At 40.6% G+C, this 17,806-nt stretch overlaps 1 long non-coding RNA gene across 1 annotated transcript; it reads left to right on the top strand.

The window, feature by feature from the left end:
- The first annotated feature begins 19 nt into the window (after positions 1-19).
- Positions 20-9,344, top strand: LOC113970738. The gene is made up of 4 exons (XR_003535312.1): positions 20-60; positions 371-464; positions 3,339-3,415; positions 8,508-9,344. It is a non-coding gene; the product is annotated as an uncharacterized LOC113970738 (long non-coding RNA).
- The last annotated feature ends 8,462 nt before the right edge of the window (positions 9,345-17,806 follow it).

Here is a 17,806-nt window from a genome sequence, read left to right as displayed (position 1 = left end):
GCGCGCGCCTGCCCCGGCCCCGCCGCCGCGCAGCGGGACGGGCGCGAGGCGGCTCCGCGCGTGAGGGAGCGCGCGGGGACCCCCTCACAGAGCTGGGACCCCCCTCAAACTGTTCCCTCACAGGGCTGGGGCCCTCTCACAGGGCGGGGACCCCCTCACGGGGCTGGGACCTCCTCACAGCGCAGCCCCTCGTAACTGTTCCCTCACAGAGCTGGGACCCCCTTACAGCTGCTCCCTCACAGCGCAGCCCCTCACAGGGCGGGGACCCCCTCACAGCGCTGCCCGTCACAGCGCTGCCCCCTCGGCGCCGCTCCCCGCTGACAGCTGTTCACTCACAGCGCTGTCCCTCACAGGTGTCTCCCCATCGCAGGCTCCAAATGCCCGAGGCGGGAGCTAAAACTCCCGACCCGACCTCTCGTCTCACATTTTGATCAGGCTGAGAGGGAAACGAAGGAGGTTGTTGGGTAGGTACACGGCTCCCTGCGTGAGGGGGGGCTCGTGCCACCCTACAGCAGGTCGCGCTGCGGCTGGTCCGTGCCCAGCCCAAAAGGGGCAGCGCAGGGATTTTATCTGCCCTTCCAGCTCCCTTTGTGCCAAAGCCGCTGCAGGTCCTCGCACAATGACAAGCCAAAGCTCAAATAAAAAAGTAATTTTCCGGGCTTTGGCCGCTGAGCCCACTGAGATCCCAGGAGGGTCCTGAAGATCCCTTTGCCAGCAGGATAACCACTCTTGCCAGAGGAGACGTGACAGAATCCCATCCCACACAATCTGTCTAGGCAACTTAGGTAAGGTTATGTAGGCTACTGAGATGCACTCAGCAAACTGGCTGCAACAGGAGTCAAGATAATGCCACCACAGCTTAAATGTGGATAATAATGACAGTTAAGGTCTAACAGAGGGATCAAGTTGAAAATATGCATTAATTTGTCTTCCAACCTGATTAAATTGCCCACTACGGCTTTCTCACAAAAGCAGGTATATCCCCTTTGTACTGTATGATAATACATTTAATAGCAACAACTGATCAGTCACACAGTGAATTATCAAAAAGAATCCAGAGAAGGCAATAATAACATGGAAAACTGTTCTGACAACACTTACCACCTCCCACAGAGGTATGTGTTCGATAAGGAAAAAACATCACCAGGGAAAATGCTGCAAAATTAGATTTCATACAGAAGGATGCTCCCTGCCCTAGGTATGTCTTGACTTGTACCAAGAAAACATAGAAAAGAATGAAAAGTCTAGCAAAAGCTGTCTATTTATAAGGTATTTACAAGGTTTCAAGGTTACCAAGGAAAACTGGGGAGGGAAGAGTTCACCACCAAGTCATTCTCAGCAAAATGAACACACCCAGCAAGAGCAAAGCTATTTTGTGTCATCTTTGAAAAAAAATATTTCTGTTAAGTGGAAATCAATGGAGAGAAATTCCAGTGCCTGCACTGGTATGTATGTATTACAACCCACACAGGTCAGTCCTCCAAATGCTGACAATCCTCTTTTAAGGTATAGCTCCATGGCGCAGATTCTCTTTATTAACCCATGGTGAAAGGGTTCTGTCACCTTTCTTTGGTGCAGTACTGCCATGTGTTTTCCGCTTGACACCAATGTGATCAGGCTCCCTCTCTGACAGGCTTTCTAAGCTTGTTCTGGAAGGCAAAGGCTCATCAGACTGACTTAGTTCCTGACATTCAGACAGCCCCTTTCACATTCTCTTAGGTCTGCCTTGTTGGCTAGAAAAGCTTGGTCTTGCTGAGCTTATGTTCCACATCACAGACAGACTTCTTCTGAGCTCAATTTTGCCAGCACCTTCCCTACATTAACTACAGCAGGTATAGCCTAAAGCCACCTTCACGTGCTGTATTCACACATCCTTTCCTATACCTCTTTTTCTTTTCCTTTTCCCTCTTCCCCCAAAACCTCGTTTAGCAGCTCTTCTATTAACAAACAAGCCAGATGCATTTCAGCAGATTTAATTCCTCTTATAAATAAAGGGCCAAACCTGGAGGCCACTCTGTCATCCAGGACTGCAGTGTTGTGTTATTCATTACAGAAAGCATCCAAGTGTTTCAGGAACAAATAAATGGGAATAAGCTCTCACCTAAATACTGCAAATAGTCTGGGGTTATGGATAACATGGACATTTGTTTTTTCATATATCCTTATTTTATTACTATGGCTGCTCATTACAAGTAATCAAAGAGCATTAAAAATGAACAACATCTGAACAGTTAATCTACAGAATATAAACAAATCTTGAGGCTATAGGCTATGGAAGTGGGCCATTACATCTGCTGCAGATTTAGCTGGGGGTTTGTGTGCAAAAAAAGATTTTCCCATTAATATTTACCCACATGGAAAAGACAAAGGATTTACAGAAACTTCCATTTCCTACGAGTATTATCCATCCTCTTAGCTGAAACAATAAGAGCATGGACATCATAAAAGTTATAGGGCAAATCACTAGTAACTGTATTTCCCAGCTCCTTGACCTGAATGAAATCGTATTTGCAGTAAAAAGGGTTGAGTTACAAAAGGTGACCTCATCTAAAACCTGCTGAAATTACTGAAATGACTCCTCTGCTTCCCTGGGCTACCAATAATTGGTAGGTAGTGAAAAGTGTTGTTTACTTTTCAGGGTAGCAACTTGTGTTCTGTCTTATCCTGCACCCCAGGGCTGCTCCAGCTCCTGCTGCTTCCTGCAGCCCACAAAGCAAAGCCATGTGGGGTTGCTCTGACTTTTCCCACACTCATCCAACTCATCAGTAAAATGACCTGCCTGTACATACCTTACAAGGCATTTTTCTGTTCCTTTGATTATTATTTGTGAAACTGATGCATTCACAAATATAAAGCAGTTTGAAAAAAACCCAAAGCATTCTAACAAGTAATTGACTACACAGAGACAATGCATTTTTCATTATTCTTAACTGAAAAAAAAATGAAGCCTCCTACTAATTAAGTGGTTAGAAATATTTTACGTCTGCACCAGAATCCCAGTGAAAACCTTTACAGCTTGAACACAGATCAAGTCTTGGCTTTGCCAGTAACTCTGCTTTGGCTTCAACGAAATTGTATATTCCTTGGTAACAAACCTACAAACTGATAAACATGAAAAGGGGTGAAATACTTTGACAGAGATTGCACTCTGTCAAAACCACTCATTTCTTCATGCCATCACACATTTTTTTTGCCTAGATGATTCATTTGTGTGACACCTTCTTCTCATTCAAAAGGGACAGTGAGTTTTCTGCAGACTGAAAAATACTGTTAGTCAGTCTGTAACCTTCTCTCTTACAAAGAGGAAAGAAGCTGTAATTCCACAGTTTCCCTTCTAGGAGCAAAAAGATCCGTGTGTGACAGCTGTGAGAAAAAGGCCAACAACAAGGAATGTGCACACACAGTGTTGCATAAGGTTTGTCAGCTGAGCATGAAGTTTGTAAAAACTGTGAACAGCACACATTTGGAACGCTGAGAAAGCAATAATCCCCAAACAGAAATTTTAAACCAAACTTTTTTCCTTCCAAATCTCTACCGATATTGTCTAGTTCAGGCAAAAGAAATAGATAACAAAATTACTAACAAAAAATGCCTTTCCTCCTCCTCTTTCACTCCCTTGACATTTCAAAATACTTAGGAAGGGACAATCCAGATCCATGTCAACAGCTTTTAAACAGCCACTGTAGCTAATGATTAGTAAACCTTACTAGCCTTGAATCCTCTGGTAGGTATGTTGGGGACGAACTCTCCTCTAATCCAGATCAGTACCACAGCTTTTAGGATCGTTCTCCAAAGGAATGGAACGGCTTACCATCATCATTAGGTAATTTTAGTTTAAGTCAGAAGTAAAGTGGCTGTTAGAATTGCCAAGACAGCTTCTGAAACATAAATTTAGATAGAGCATTTGCTGTTTGTTGAGAACATATGTTTGGAGAGAGCATTGGAGCTAAATCTTCAACTTCAGATTTACATACTTTTATACATTCAGACAAACAAACCATAAATTATCTTGGGAAAGGGAAAACTTGACACTAATCAGACCAGAATCTTAGTTGGTAACTAAGGATACAGCTCAAACTTGGTATTATCAGTGTATACCAATAATTATGAAAAAAAAGCATGGATATCTAAAACAGAGTTACACACTTGCAAAGTATGTTGGAGAGGCTGAGCAGAAAATAAATTATGTTACCTAGTGCATGGGCCAATGCCAAAATGTTTTGTCTCCTACTGTGTGACTCTGATGATAAATACTGCTGGCTGATCATCTTTATTCTTGGGAAGTACACCTCTAGATTTAGTGATCCCCACTGAGTTTTATAACCCAGCCACATCTGTCAGTGATATTAATGTACAGGGTGAGGGAGACAAACCTTCCATCCCCATACAGCTTGTCAGTCATATTTGATACAGCAATTAAATGAGAATTACATGCAGGAACTACTCTTTGTTTCAGCTAGGAGAGCCCAATTTCACTAGTCCTGGATCTTTCAGACATTTTGACTCCTCCTGCCATTTGTCATCCAGGAATGTTCAGTGAAATTGTGGGATCAAAAGTAAGCTGCAGCAAGTAGAATGCTCAAAGAGAAGAATCTAAATTGACTTGTTTTTTCTATTTTCCTTGCTTTCCTCCCCTATTCTCACTTCTCTTCCAAATGAAGTAAAAAATAAAATGCTCAGCAGCTCCACAACTTTAAAATAATTACGTATAATGTTTAACTTTTGGGGGTTTGTTTGTTTAGGGTTTTTTTTAAGAGTGGGCTTAATTAAAAGAATAAGTAGTGATGTGTACCACATGTGCAAGTAGCATTTCATACACATGCCAAAATACTAAGCCCTATATTGATTAGGTTTTTAAGTTCCTTCCTTGTGCTTGTGCTGAGAAGCAGTTCATCTGTCCTCAATTCACTGAATCTTTTCCCTTTCCAATTCCAATTGTTGTTCTCTTTTATTCACGTGCACAGAAAAACCAGCTACTTTTTGCCACCAGTTATCAACTGCCACAGTTTCCCCAGATGTGAAATTGAATTTCCTCATCTTCTGATTTAATATCAAGTCTAAACCCTGCTCCAGTCCCATTTGTCAAGAAACAGTGGAAAATCCCTCACCAAACAGCCACAAATCTCTTTGTGTTCTCAGAGCATTGGGGGACAGTTGGTACAGCACCATGATGCCAACATCCTCACCCCCTGTAGCCCTCAGGTCATTTTCATTTCTTTCACTGATTTCCGGGTGACTTCTATCCAAAAATCAGTGCTAAACCTCCTGTAAACCTCATTTACACCTGCAGTGAAAGTTGGCAGTAGCAAATGTTTTCTTTCATCTAAAATCTTTCAGCTGTCTGCTCAGCCCCAAATATATTAGAAAACTTGAATGCCTCTTGTTTGTTCCGTCATTTTAGGTCATCGTTTTTGTACTAATTTTTAAGATTTTGGTTGACTGTCACACAAAGCCTCATCTAGTTGTAAAAGACCTATTACCTTGCATAGCTTTTAGCTATTGGCCTTCTTTTTAACTTACACCAGAATTAATTCTCCATCTAAGAGCAGACAGAATAATTTCCACACTTCCACCCAAGAAATAAAATACCAAAGTAATTTCACTTCCTGATAGTCCAATTATCCTTTTCTTTCTTTCTTTCTTTCTATTGGTACTAGTGTTCAGCTTTGTCATTTGCAAGACATTGGATTAAATGTCTGTACTACAGTGTCTCCTCTCCTTTGCTTCTCAAGTAAAGAACAAAACAACAGATTCAGTTCTAGATGCCAAGTTAAAACTGAGGGAATGTTTGGATCCAATTCTTGCCATGGAAATGCATATGGTGTTACAGGGATTGACAATGGAAAAAAGCACTTCTAAGCATTGTCACTGACATGTTAAATTTAAGTTACAGTCATGATTTGGTGTATTATTATTAAAATACTGTGATATGAAGATTATCACACTGAAATGCATTCAATCATTTGAAATGTTTCTATTTATAATCATTAATTTCATGTTGTCACGTAGAGATTTAAGCTGGTTTGACCTGCAATGACTATGTGACAAAATTTCAGTCCCTCATTTTCACATATCAAATACACCTCAGGGAAAGTTCTTTCCTAAAGAATATAATGCTGCAGTCCTATATGTCAGGTATTCAGTTACATAGATGACCCTAAATTATTTCTGAGAGAGAAATTTCTATAAACTGTTAAAACTCTTAAAAATCATAGCTCCTGTTGGACAAAATGCCACCAGTAATAGTTAAAGAGCAGATGCCATATTTGCTTCTATGTAAGCATTTTTTTCTATACAAAACCAGTATTTGCAACCCTTTAAAAATCCTTTGACAAGTTGCAAAGGATTTAAAAAGGAAAAAAAATTACCACTTCAGATGCAAAAGAGGGTTGGTGAGAAATTACTTGGGGGAAAAGGCTGATGAACAGAATAAGAAACCTTGGGAGAGAGAGACTGCAACAGAAATAATCAGGAAAGATGAACATAAAAGTATTAGCTAAATAATTCTCTTCCACAAAAGACCTTTCAGAGCAAATCCACAGATAGAGGGAGATGAAGGCTGCCCACAGGGAGATAAAATATTTCTTATCCTTTTTGATGAAATCAGACTCTCAGACTTTTTTCCATCTAAGAGTCTTCCTACTGTGATTAATCTGCACCTTCTCTGAGAAGGTAGTTAAAACAATCACATTTCTGTGGAAGATTTTCAAAAACCACCTGATGACTTAACAAATACCAGTCCCAGTGAAAGGCAGTGTACACCATCACTTAGAAAAATCCCAGGAAATGGCTCATCTTGCCCTTTTGGATCTGGGAGTTTGCTGCTTCACCATGACTTGAGCAGCAGCTGGATTGATCCCTCTCAACTCCAGAAGGTTTTATTACATCCAAGCATGTTCTGGTCTGATTGGCAGCAGTTTTCTAATTTACAGATAATCATAATATTTCAGATAGGAGAAAAAATACCCAGTTCATGAAATACCCTGTGCACCACTCTACTTCACACAGTATTCCAAGAGGGATAAATCCCAGGCCCTTTAATATGGCCCATCATGGGCAATGTGGGGCTCATGAATGATAATCAGGCTCCTTGGCTATAAACTTGTGTGTCTTTTAAGTGTTCCTTAAAGCTGTTGTGACTGGTGACCCTGCTAAGTTGCTAATACACCATGATTTAGTTAGGGGTGATTATTTCCACATAACCCTTATTATTCTAAATTAGATCAGCTTGCTCTGAATAATTCCTTCCTTTCAATTAGAATATTAAATCATCCTTCTTCCTTTTCAATGTTTTGCATAACATCAGCTAGGAAGGGTGGCATCATGTGCTAAGCAGCAAGAGGCTTGTGCTAGCACACTTCTGCTGCTTGCATTGACCTGCTGTCCCCGAAAATAAAATTTACAACGGGAGATGTATGCGTGAACACACAGATTTCAAGGCACAGGCAGATTTCAGGGTATAATCCTGATGAATAAATTGGTTTAGGACATTTAACTGAATGCGTATTAAAAATGCCAGGATCAACAGGATACAGAAGCAATTGAATTTTGTGCTTTTAAGGGTTTGGGAGCTGTGTTCAACTTGGCTAAAGATGATGATGATCACTCTGGGATATTTACTTCCAGTTCATGTATCTCCATGAATCAAGTGTCATGGAACATCACAGAATGTCAACAATAGGAATAGGTACAATTTGTCACACAGACTCACAGCAGATGAATGAGATAGTCAGTGGGCTGACAAAAGCTTTGGCAAGAGTGAGACTGAGGAGGAAGAACAGGAGTGGGAAGAGATGGAATCTCACTCTCACTGTTTATTTGCCCCTTCAAGTATCACCTCAGCAGTAGGTTATACCCTGCTTTTGAATACCAGGATAAAAGTGAATCTAGTTCCAAAAGAATTAAAAATATTATTAAATTATTGAATAACCAAGTGCCATGATCAACTAGAAAAAGAAACGTAGGATTTTCATTGTTAGTTACAGAATTTCAGCCTAAGGCTGAAACAACAAAAAGCTCCCATAGGCAGATGCAATCACCAGAGACCAGAATTTTGGACAATTTTATGGATTGGGGTGGTATTATAGCAATATAAAACAGGAATATAAAAGCTACTGGAAACTTTTATAGTTACCTACACTGTCAATAAGACAAGTGTTATTTGCAGAAGCAGTAACTTCCTCAGTGTAATTCAAGGATAAAAGAGGTCAAGGAAGTGAGAAAAAGCATTAAATTGTGTAAGAAATTCTGAGAATCTTAAATTACCTGAAGTGCAATGGAACAATCTGATCTTCAAACAGTGTCAGCATGAATAGGCATTTTTGGCACAATTCATTTTTCCCATTACAGAAATGTATTCAGGGACACTGTGGTCTTTGTTTTGTAAGAATGTGAGTGGTTTACAAAGAGAACACCATGAAATAAATCTAAGGAGTTTTCTCCTGAGTGTAACAGAGGCAAGAAAAATAGAGCTATGAATCAAACCTTTGCCACTTCATATTTCACAGCTACTGTTACATTGTACACTGCTCACCATGAACTTCTAGATCATTTTATGTAGAAAGAAAAAGTTCCGAAAATATTCAGCCTGTTAGGGACTCAGTGGCAGAGAACTCTGCTCTTTTCCAAGGAGGGTTTTGACCATGGCTCCATGCATGCTTCCAGCCCTTTATTGGGTAAACGAACATTTTTTCTATCAAGTCTGAAGATCATCATCCTTCTCCAGCTGAAGTGGAAGAGTTTGGTCACACCAATGCCTCAGCCTTTGCCAATATGTTCAACACGAGGAGCACTTCTGATTCTTCTCAGTTTGAAACCAATCAAGCCAAATTGGAAAAGGCACAGAGAAGGATGATTAATGGTACAGAGTTTTTCCTGATGTGCAAAACCCCTCAGCTTGGGAATGAATGATACAGAGAATGAGAACAGAAGTCTAAGAGAATAACACCGAGTGACAGAAGCTGGTGAAGTGAACATGGTTGTTTCTTTAAAAAAAAACAAAAACAAAAAACCACAAATTTGCCTGGTTATACTTTCTATTTTCAAGCTGACAGTGGTGTAATTAAATACAGAAATAGTCAAATCCTTGAGGCAATATTCCTTCTTCCTCCAGCTTTTCAAATTATACTCACAGTTCTGAGAGACAAACAGTGTTTAGTGTTCCAAGTTACTGCTAAGTCCATTGCGTCAAAATATTAAAGCCACAGCAACAAAAAATACAAATTTGACCCAGATCAGAAAATAGAGATGGTCATTAGTAAACATCATGTCTTGTCATTGACAACTGGCGGGACACGGAGGGGTGGAGGGACACGGGATAGAGGAGAGAGGGAGCAGGAAAGGGTCACTGCACATGGAAGCACCTTTCTCAGTTATCACTGGTTTTATATGACACAGCTGAACTTTGCCTGTGTTTAGGATGAAAGTGTCATTTTCTGATTTCTCTGTCTTCCATATCCTCAAGTTAATGACAGCCAAGCTATTTCAGTGCACAACTGAAAAAGAAAAAGATCTTTCAAGTTATTGCTTTTGAAAAAAAAAATATCTGCAACTGAAATAGTTTTGCCTCAATACATTTTCTACCTAAAATTACATTTGGAATAATTACATTTTTTAAGCATAAATAAGAACTTTCAGAATTTTTTATTAAGCCCCAGCATTGCAAAGAATGAAAACCACTGGATGAGGAAAGTCACCAACTGAGGAATTGGTAATGAAGTTTTTTGATAGCTGTCAAAGTGAACTGTACTGAATTGATCCTGGAGACTTGACTTCCCTGCAAATCAGTTTACCATAGCAGTTATCATTCAGTGCAGGTCAGCTGTTCTCTGCAAACCAATTAAATATGAATGCTAAAGCCAAGTAAATTCAGTTATGAAAACATGGTTCTTTGCCCCTTGCTTTAAATCATACTGGTTTATATCAGTCCTCATTATTCATCCTTATCTTTTTGCCTTTCCCAAAAGCATAATTGAGGACCTTTTCTTATCATTTCTGTGCAAAAACAAAAAATGTATTTTCCAAAAGATTTTATTATTTTTTTCCTCATTCAGAGCAAAATAAGTACCATGGCAATCAGACACTTGGTATTTAATATTTGATAAAATTAGAGACCTTCAAAGAACCATCTGTCAGATTTTGAGATTCATTTGAGAGGGGCATATCCATCTTTCCTTAGCTTTATAAAACTCTGCTAACTCCAGAAATTACCCATGAACTCCTACAGAAGAGCACTACAGAGGTTATAAATAATATAATTTTTTTCTTACCATCTCTCAAGATCTCACAGAGCTCTGGACTGGAAGTCTTTTCCATTTTAATATGGCTCACTGGAGACATTGTTAGAGACACAAGCTGAAACACCCCAGGCAACCAGGTATCTAAGATATGTTCCAGGAGAAAGTGTTCCCTGTTTCACCTGCTCCTGCCTTACATTAGTTTCCCAGCTTTAACTACCTGCTGGTCTCCTCAAGTGTTCTTTGTGAGCTTGCAAAGAGCTCACTTTCTCTCTTAGCCACTGTTTTTTTAGCTATTTGCGGGAAAAATAACTCTGAAGAGAACCTCACATGTGTAATTTGTCAGCTCTGTTGTGTTCTTATTTAAAGCATGACTCATTTAGCTGAGGTACACAGCATAAATAAACAACCTGTCAGACAGCAGCACTGCCGTAGCTGGGTAGCCCTTTCTGCCCTTTCCTTCTGCCACTTAAATCCCAAAAGTTTTGCTCTCTTGTGACCACAGCGCAGCTCTCAACCCTCTGGGAATGAAAAAGCCCTCAACATTTTCCAGAACAGTCGATTCCTTTAGGAATCTGGCATAAATAAGTAGCTGAAGAGCAATTACTATATTCCACTGCCCTTTCCTAGACCTCCCTCAGGTTGTTCCAGGAGCACGGGCTGAGCCTTCTTTGTCGCAGGGGCTGGCACAGGGCAGGGGCCATGAGAGGAAAGGGCACCTGAAACTTGAATGAGTTCCTAAGAGCTTTAATTAAAAGATAATTAAAACTGTAATATTGTGATGATAGACCAGGTAAATGCCTCTGAGAGACAGAGAGTCCTCAATGTTGTCACAGGCTGAGCGTGGTAGTGTCAAAAACCCGCTCCAGTTAGTGGCATGTGGGAATTGCTTGATATTCTTTTTAGATACATCCATTCCACACATTCCTTTTCCAAGAGTGAATTTATATATATGCTTCAAAAAATTGTAAGATTTTATGCTTTAAATGTTTTCAATGAATTCTTTTGGCTGGGCCTAAACTCAAAGTTGCAACAAGAGCCGTTGGGTTGTTCTCTCTGTTGTGAAACAAGATAATCAGCCTTTGAAAACACCATTCATCTGTTAGATCTTATTAAACTACTTAGACTGGGACTACAGTAAATAGTTTTAAATTTTGAAGTCTATCATGTGGTAACCCCAAATACCATCATTTACTGATAAAACTGAGTTTTGTGGCAATACAGTTTTCATCATACCGAATAAATGCATACTTAGTAACTTAAATTACATGTATGCATGATTCAAAAAAAAACCCCCACCAAACAAACCCTTGAAAATAAATGGTAGGAGGATGAAATGAGCTTTATTTTTTTTCTTGTACTAACCTTATACACCCGGCCTGCCCTTGGAAAATAATTCTCTAGATTTCTTTTAGCAAACCCATGTAACTATGTGCCAAACTAGGATTTTACTTGGTCAACCAAGATTATGTAACTGGGACTTTTCACTGATTTCTTCATGTCAAAAAGTGCAGCCTAAAGAATAGGGCTTGTTTCAAGGAGCTGTGGTAGCAGCTTTTCCCTAAATTAGCAAAGTTAATTCAGTCACCTTGTTTGCTATCCCAGAATAATGATGCACAAGTTTCCAGTGCTTCTCAAAACTGTCTAAGTTACCATCCTGTAATTGGGGGATCCGGAGAGACAAGAAGCCTTGACAGGCACTCAAGCTTAATAACAACCTCACAGCATTTGCATTTCATGTGTCAGAAAGATTTGGCAATAACAGGCAATAATTGCTGGAACCAGGGGGACAACAGGTACCATTTTCCTACCGAGATCCAGTAACACAACTGGAGGTGACCAATGGATGGATGGGCACTGCCAGGTCCCAACAATGAGGATTCTTACAAAGCAGAAGGGATGGGGATGGCCAGGCTTTTTGATCATCTGTGGCTGGCAGGAAATTCAACAGGAATGCAGGGAGTCTGGCAATTACCATCAGCAATGCTTCAGTCACACTGGGAAATGAGAGAAAAGGACAAGAGTTTCTGTGCTTTTGTCAACCTCAACACCTGTATAGGTGCAGATGCCATTTCTAACGGGAAACTGGAAAAACTTGCTTTTTACATGTGAAATCTTTTTATTCCTTTGATAACTTTCCTTTTAAACTTCAAATTATTATTTTAACTAAGAAAAGGCAGCTCAGAATAAATTATAGAGCAGACATCTACATAACATTTGTCTCTAGAGATAATTACTCCCACTTTGCCACCAGCAGCAACTTAATGAAAACAGCAAGTGTTTGGCAATACCCCACAGGCATCACACAGGCACAGGAGATGTCACCAATCCCAAGAGTCCCAGTAACAGTCAAATCCTTGAGGCAATATTCCTTCTTCCTCCAACTTTTCAAACTTTGGAAAACAGCTGACAAAAATAAATCAATAATAATGATTTTTGCAAGCATTGCTCGCTTTGTTTTTAGTTGAAATTATTTCCTCAGAAAATAGCACTTACTTGTATGATCCCAATAGCAACTGGCTGCCAGAACTACTTCTAATTCCTATACTGTTCTCCCCTGGAAGATTTCTTTTCCACAGTGCCCTCACATTCTTACAGGTGCATATTATCCTAACTTGTTCCCCTTAAAACTGGTTATAGTCAAACATATATAGTGTATGGCAACAGAAGAGATACAAGAGGCTGTGTTTAAACTATTAGCCAGGGAAGGGCAGCCCCTGCTTTTGGTCTGCTTAATAACTCTGCTGCAAACAACAACCCTTTCAGCATCATGTTTGCATAACCACAGTCAGAGTTTCTAATTTCCCCCCAGTTTACTGAGTCAAATAAGTTCTGAACTATTGGGCTGGAGTTAAGTCATTTATCTTTCAGATTTATCCCCCAAAGAAACACCTCTCTATCAACACACTAGTAGTTGCATTGGCAAGCAGGGTTTTTCCTAGACCTGACATGGCACAGAACTTCCTGTAAAGTCAGGTTCACTTCTCAGAAGTGTTTCTCTAGAATGGCTCCAAGTAACTCCCTGTCTGACTCATGTCCTTCTGCAGCTCTGCACAGTGACAGGTTACAGAGCCCTCTCGAAGCTGTTGGTGAGATCACCCTTTGCTAACTCATGGTGGCATAGAAAGGCTGCTGAGCTCTGTTACCTGCCCTCTGGGACACCAGCTAGTGACAACTGTTCCCAGGTGGAATTGTGTCCATTCATGTTTGTGACCCCATTTATTTCCCATCCTGTACATGGACAGGGCACTGCTGGTGTTTTAATACTCCAGGTCAGTGAACGTGGGAGAGAGGACAGCAGAGCAAACACTGTTTGCTGCCACAGAACTGTGACAAACTGGGAACTGCTGACTCCTGGAGTGATTCTCACCTCTTCAGCAAGTTCATTGCTTTCAGGAAACACTCTTTTTCCCTGAAAAATGCTTTTCATTTAACACTGAGCTCCATTAATTTTGAACCAGGTGCCATCCTCCTTACTGCTGAGTTGAAGAACTACTGCTTTTATTTCTGCCTGAGATTTGTAGCTGCTGACAGACTCTTTTAATGGGAATCTTCATCAGATATATCTCAAAATTTCAGCCACAAGAAGGTACAATCCTTTCTGATCTGTTACAAGAACATATTCCCATGACAATTTAGTGTCTCTTTCGTAAAATAAGAGACAAAGTAATAAGGCTATCCTGCCTTACAATTACAGCCACCTCTGCATACTTGAAGTCACCAATAAAGCATTAAGAAATATTTTAAATTGCTGGAAAAACTCCTAGATTTTTGCAAAGTTTCTCATTACCGAGCACTACTACAAAAGCCTGTCTCAAAACAACCCTCTGGCAGCAGCAGCTTTGTGCTGTCACCCACATTCAAACCAGCCTGTATAAAGGAGTGATTCCTCTCCGATAGGCACACCAAGGGATTATCTTGGCATTCGACAGCTGCTTAATCTGCAGGAGCAGGTGTTATTTCCTTCCAGGAAGGATTGAGAAAAAGTGATTGGCAATAAGCTGTGAAAACATTCTACCCTTTCAGTTCTTAGAGAAAAATGCATCAATGCTTTTGCTTTGCCCTGTTTGATACATCCCAGGACTTGCTTGGCTCAGGGACTGCACAACAGCACCAGGATCCAGGCAGCAACACTACCTGGGGAAGATATTCCTTTTCCAGCTGAGAAAGCCTTCATTACCCAGATGTCACCTTCTCTTGAACCCATAGTGGCTTTTATAGACATGACTTAGAGGCATCTACCACAAACACCTGATACACAAAATACAAAATAAAAAGTCACGTGGATCTGGACATTTCTAAAACGTGAAAATTCTGAGATTTAGCCCTTCCCTACTAATCACTTCAGTCCTTTGAGCGTATTTCTTCTTTAAATTTTAGTCCATCTTGTCTAATCAGTAAGGCAGGGATTCACCCCTACTCTTACTTCCAGCTACAAGTTTCCAAAAAACACACAGCTTCCACATGGGTTATAACACATCCCTGCTTTGTCTCTTGACAGCAATTGTGGGAAAAAAAATACTGGAGAAAGTCCAGGATTCCCTCAAAGACAGGTATCTGGTCAGATACCGCTTTACAATTAGTTTCAAGGTGTTGAATGGCATTTTCATCCTCAGAAAAGACCCTTGAGGTCAAGTCCAACCACTAAACCAGCACCACCAAGCTCACCACTAAACCACGTCCCTAGGTGCCACATCTACCCATCCTTTAAATACCTCTAGGGATGCCACCACTTAGAGCTTAGAATCACATCTTATTGATGGGTGTTCAATACAGCCCACCTGCTATTTAGGGTTCAATGTAAGGACACAAGCTACTTTTGGAGAAAAGTTTGTTGTTTTTGTGGTTTGGTTGTTTGGGGTTTTTTTAAACTTTTTTCTGCTCCATTTTTCTATTCCAGTTGTATCTTCTCACAAAATCAAAGAGAAAAGATTCAACTCTCCTTTAGTTTCCCTCTGACTCCCCTACACAAAGCCCAGAGAATTTAGTCTAAAGAGCAGCAGCTATCAAGAGGCATCTGTTTCCCAGACAAGGGAACAAGATAGTTATTCCTGAGGTGGCAGCAGTAGCAAGGAAGTGATTAAGTGACATAAGCCCTGACAGTTCCAGCAGGAAAACTGCTCCCCAGGCTTCAGAGAAAAGTGGAGATCTGTCAGATCCCTGTGAGGCAAATTCACTTCCAACTCAAAGATGATGCTCAAAGCTGGGCAGATGCATGGAAGCAAAAATGTCAGGCAAAGACCAGAAGAAGGATCATTTGTGCCACCCCCACGGGAGTCTTGTGTCCCATCTCCAGCTAAGTTCAGCCCCAGTGTGCTGGGCAGGAAAATGGATTCTGTGCTGCTCACAGCTGAGGAATGAAGCATTCCCAGCCATGACAAGAAAGCCATCACAGGGGTTTGTCTTAATACAGACCCACAGTGACTGAAGAGAAAAGCAGGCAGGGAAAGCAGCTCCAATTACCAGATGTAATCACAATTTTAAATTGCTGAACATAAGAGCTTGAATCAAATCACGAATTCCAGTTTCATTTTGCATCTGCACTCTATAGCAATTTTCTGTTTCCAATTTTCTCAGAAACCATTGGAATTTGCAAGTAAATCAGGAGCATAAACACTGTATTGAAACCAGTACTACTGTTCCCAAAACAAGAGAAGCTTTAAATACACCCGTGTTAAAGTAGCAGTCATGGAACTTGATACTTATTTAGTGCATGATCAGGTGATACTTTGTTTAAAAAGTGCAGGTTTTGTGCCAGTTCCCATTGAAATTAAACTAATAGAGGATTTAATATTTATCACTTTAACCAGCATTACTTTATGACTCTTCTGCATCGTTCCTCATGGGCATCACAACAATACACTGGTCCCTCAAGGTATCATTTTCTGTTTTCCCAAACTAAGTTGCAACCACTTTGTTAATGGCTGAGCCCATCACAAAGGAGGACTTGTCTCATGCCCTGATCCACAGCACAGTGCAGTTTCCCAGTGTTCCTCTGCACACCAGTTTACAAGTGTCACCCCTTGTCACCCTCAGAGCCGCTGCCTCTTCCTGTGCCCTATCCAGGAGACACGATTCCCTAGCAACCTGCTCTTTAAATTTCCTTCCTTGCTCTTGCTTCTAAATGAGCACAGGCTCATTTAGTGTACTCACTCCCAGCCTTCAGCAGCTACAAGGTCACCCAAATTATCCTCTTTTCCTCTACTGAGGGCTGAGGAAATTCAGTTACCTCAGATTTGCCTTCAGCCATGATCACATGCAGTTACCACACTTCCTCTGCTCCCTCATTTATGGCCAGAGTACAAAGTCTTTGCCTTAAAGAAAACATCTCAAAGACGTCTCACATTGTAAAAAAATGGTTTATATATTTTTAAACAGAACCACCATCCATACTCCAGTTATAACCTATATATAACTTATATACTCTGCTTGCATATAGACTAGGGATTCCACTGAAGTCTTGGAAAACTAACAGAGAAACAACTGTCCAAATATGCATTATATTTAACTTGAAAGTACTTTTTTCCTGTTTTTTACTAGAATGAATTTCCTCATATAATTATTTTCAAGAAAGTCAATGATGTTTCTTTCCTGCTGATAATCTTCATTTTTCTTTATAGCAAGAAAATGTTAAATATTCACACTTCTGTGATTCCAGAAACTGCTCTGTCTTTGCAGTCTGTGCAAAGAAACTCACCCTCTACTCTTTTTAAAAGAATGTGTTGTTCGTAAAGCAGAACTACTTCACAGGCCTCAAAAACCTTTCCACAGGTTGATGGATAGTGACAGTCACAACATGTGATGCCAGTTAGTTGCTTGGCTTCAGCAAAGAGTACAACTACACGTATCACACCAGCCTCTGGCCAGACTGCTCCAAAGAGGCTGAATGCCCATTCCTGGACAGCTCTGGGAATTCAAGGCTTGGGTAAAATTCTTCCATTTTCATCTGCTGGGCTACATCAGTGTTTTCTCTGGCGCTGGCTGGCAGAGTTTATTTATTGGTACATTTGTCTCCACACTGCTGGGCAGCAATTGCAAATCTAATTACTGCCAAAGTGCCTCCTGGGGCTTGTGCACAGGTGTTTTGCTTAATATTAAATCTAAATAAAAAACTCACTAGCAGGGACCTGTTAATAACAATCTGTGACATGAATGCTCTCGAGGAGAAAAGGCACAGCTTTCAAGCCCCTCTCCCCTCCAGCCCTTTGCTATTTAATTCTTCAGGCAGCAGCAGTGTGCAAATCAGCAATTATCATCACACCATTTCCAGGTAACAGTTTTCCTAGCTGCTAAGTGAGTGTATTCAAGTGGGGCTTTCCCTCTCCAGCACTGCTGGCAACAAAACCCTAATTGATTTGTGAGGCTTTATCTCAACGGGACAGCTTTGTTCATTTGCTTCGTGTTCTCAGTAACATCTATTTAGTGCCACAGATGCAACTGTCAAGGCTAATAAATAATTCCATCCAAAAGGCACGAGAAGGAATTGAAAGTAAGCCAAAATGCCTCAAAAAGCAATTTAAAATGTGCTTGCTACTCTACAAGGTACACCTTCTCTTCAGTAAATACATAAA

Source organism: Neopelma chrysocephalum, unplaced genomic scaffold, assembly GCF_003984885.1.
Source record: "Neopelma chrysocephalum unplaced genomic scaffold, ASM398488v2 Primary Assembly neopelma1_79, whole genome shotgun sequence".
Taxonomy (NCBI): domain Eukaryota; kingdom Metazoa; phylum Chordata; class Aves; order Passeriformes; family Pipridae; genus Neopelma; species Neopelma chrysocephalum.
The sequence above is the reverse complement of the archived record's forward strand: the minus strand, read 5'-3'. Positions and strand labels throughout refer to the sequence as shown.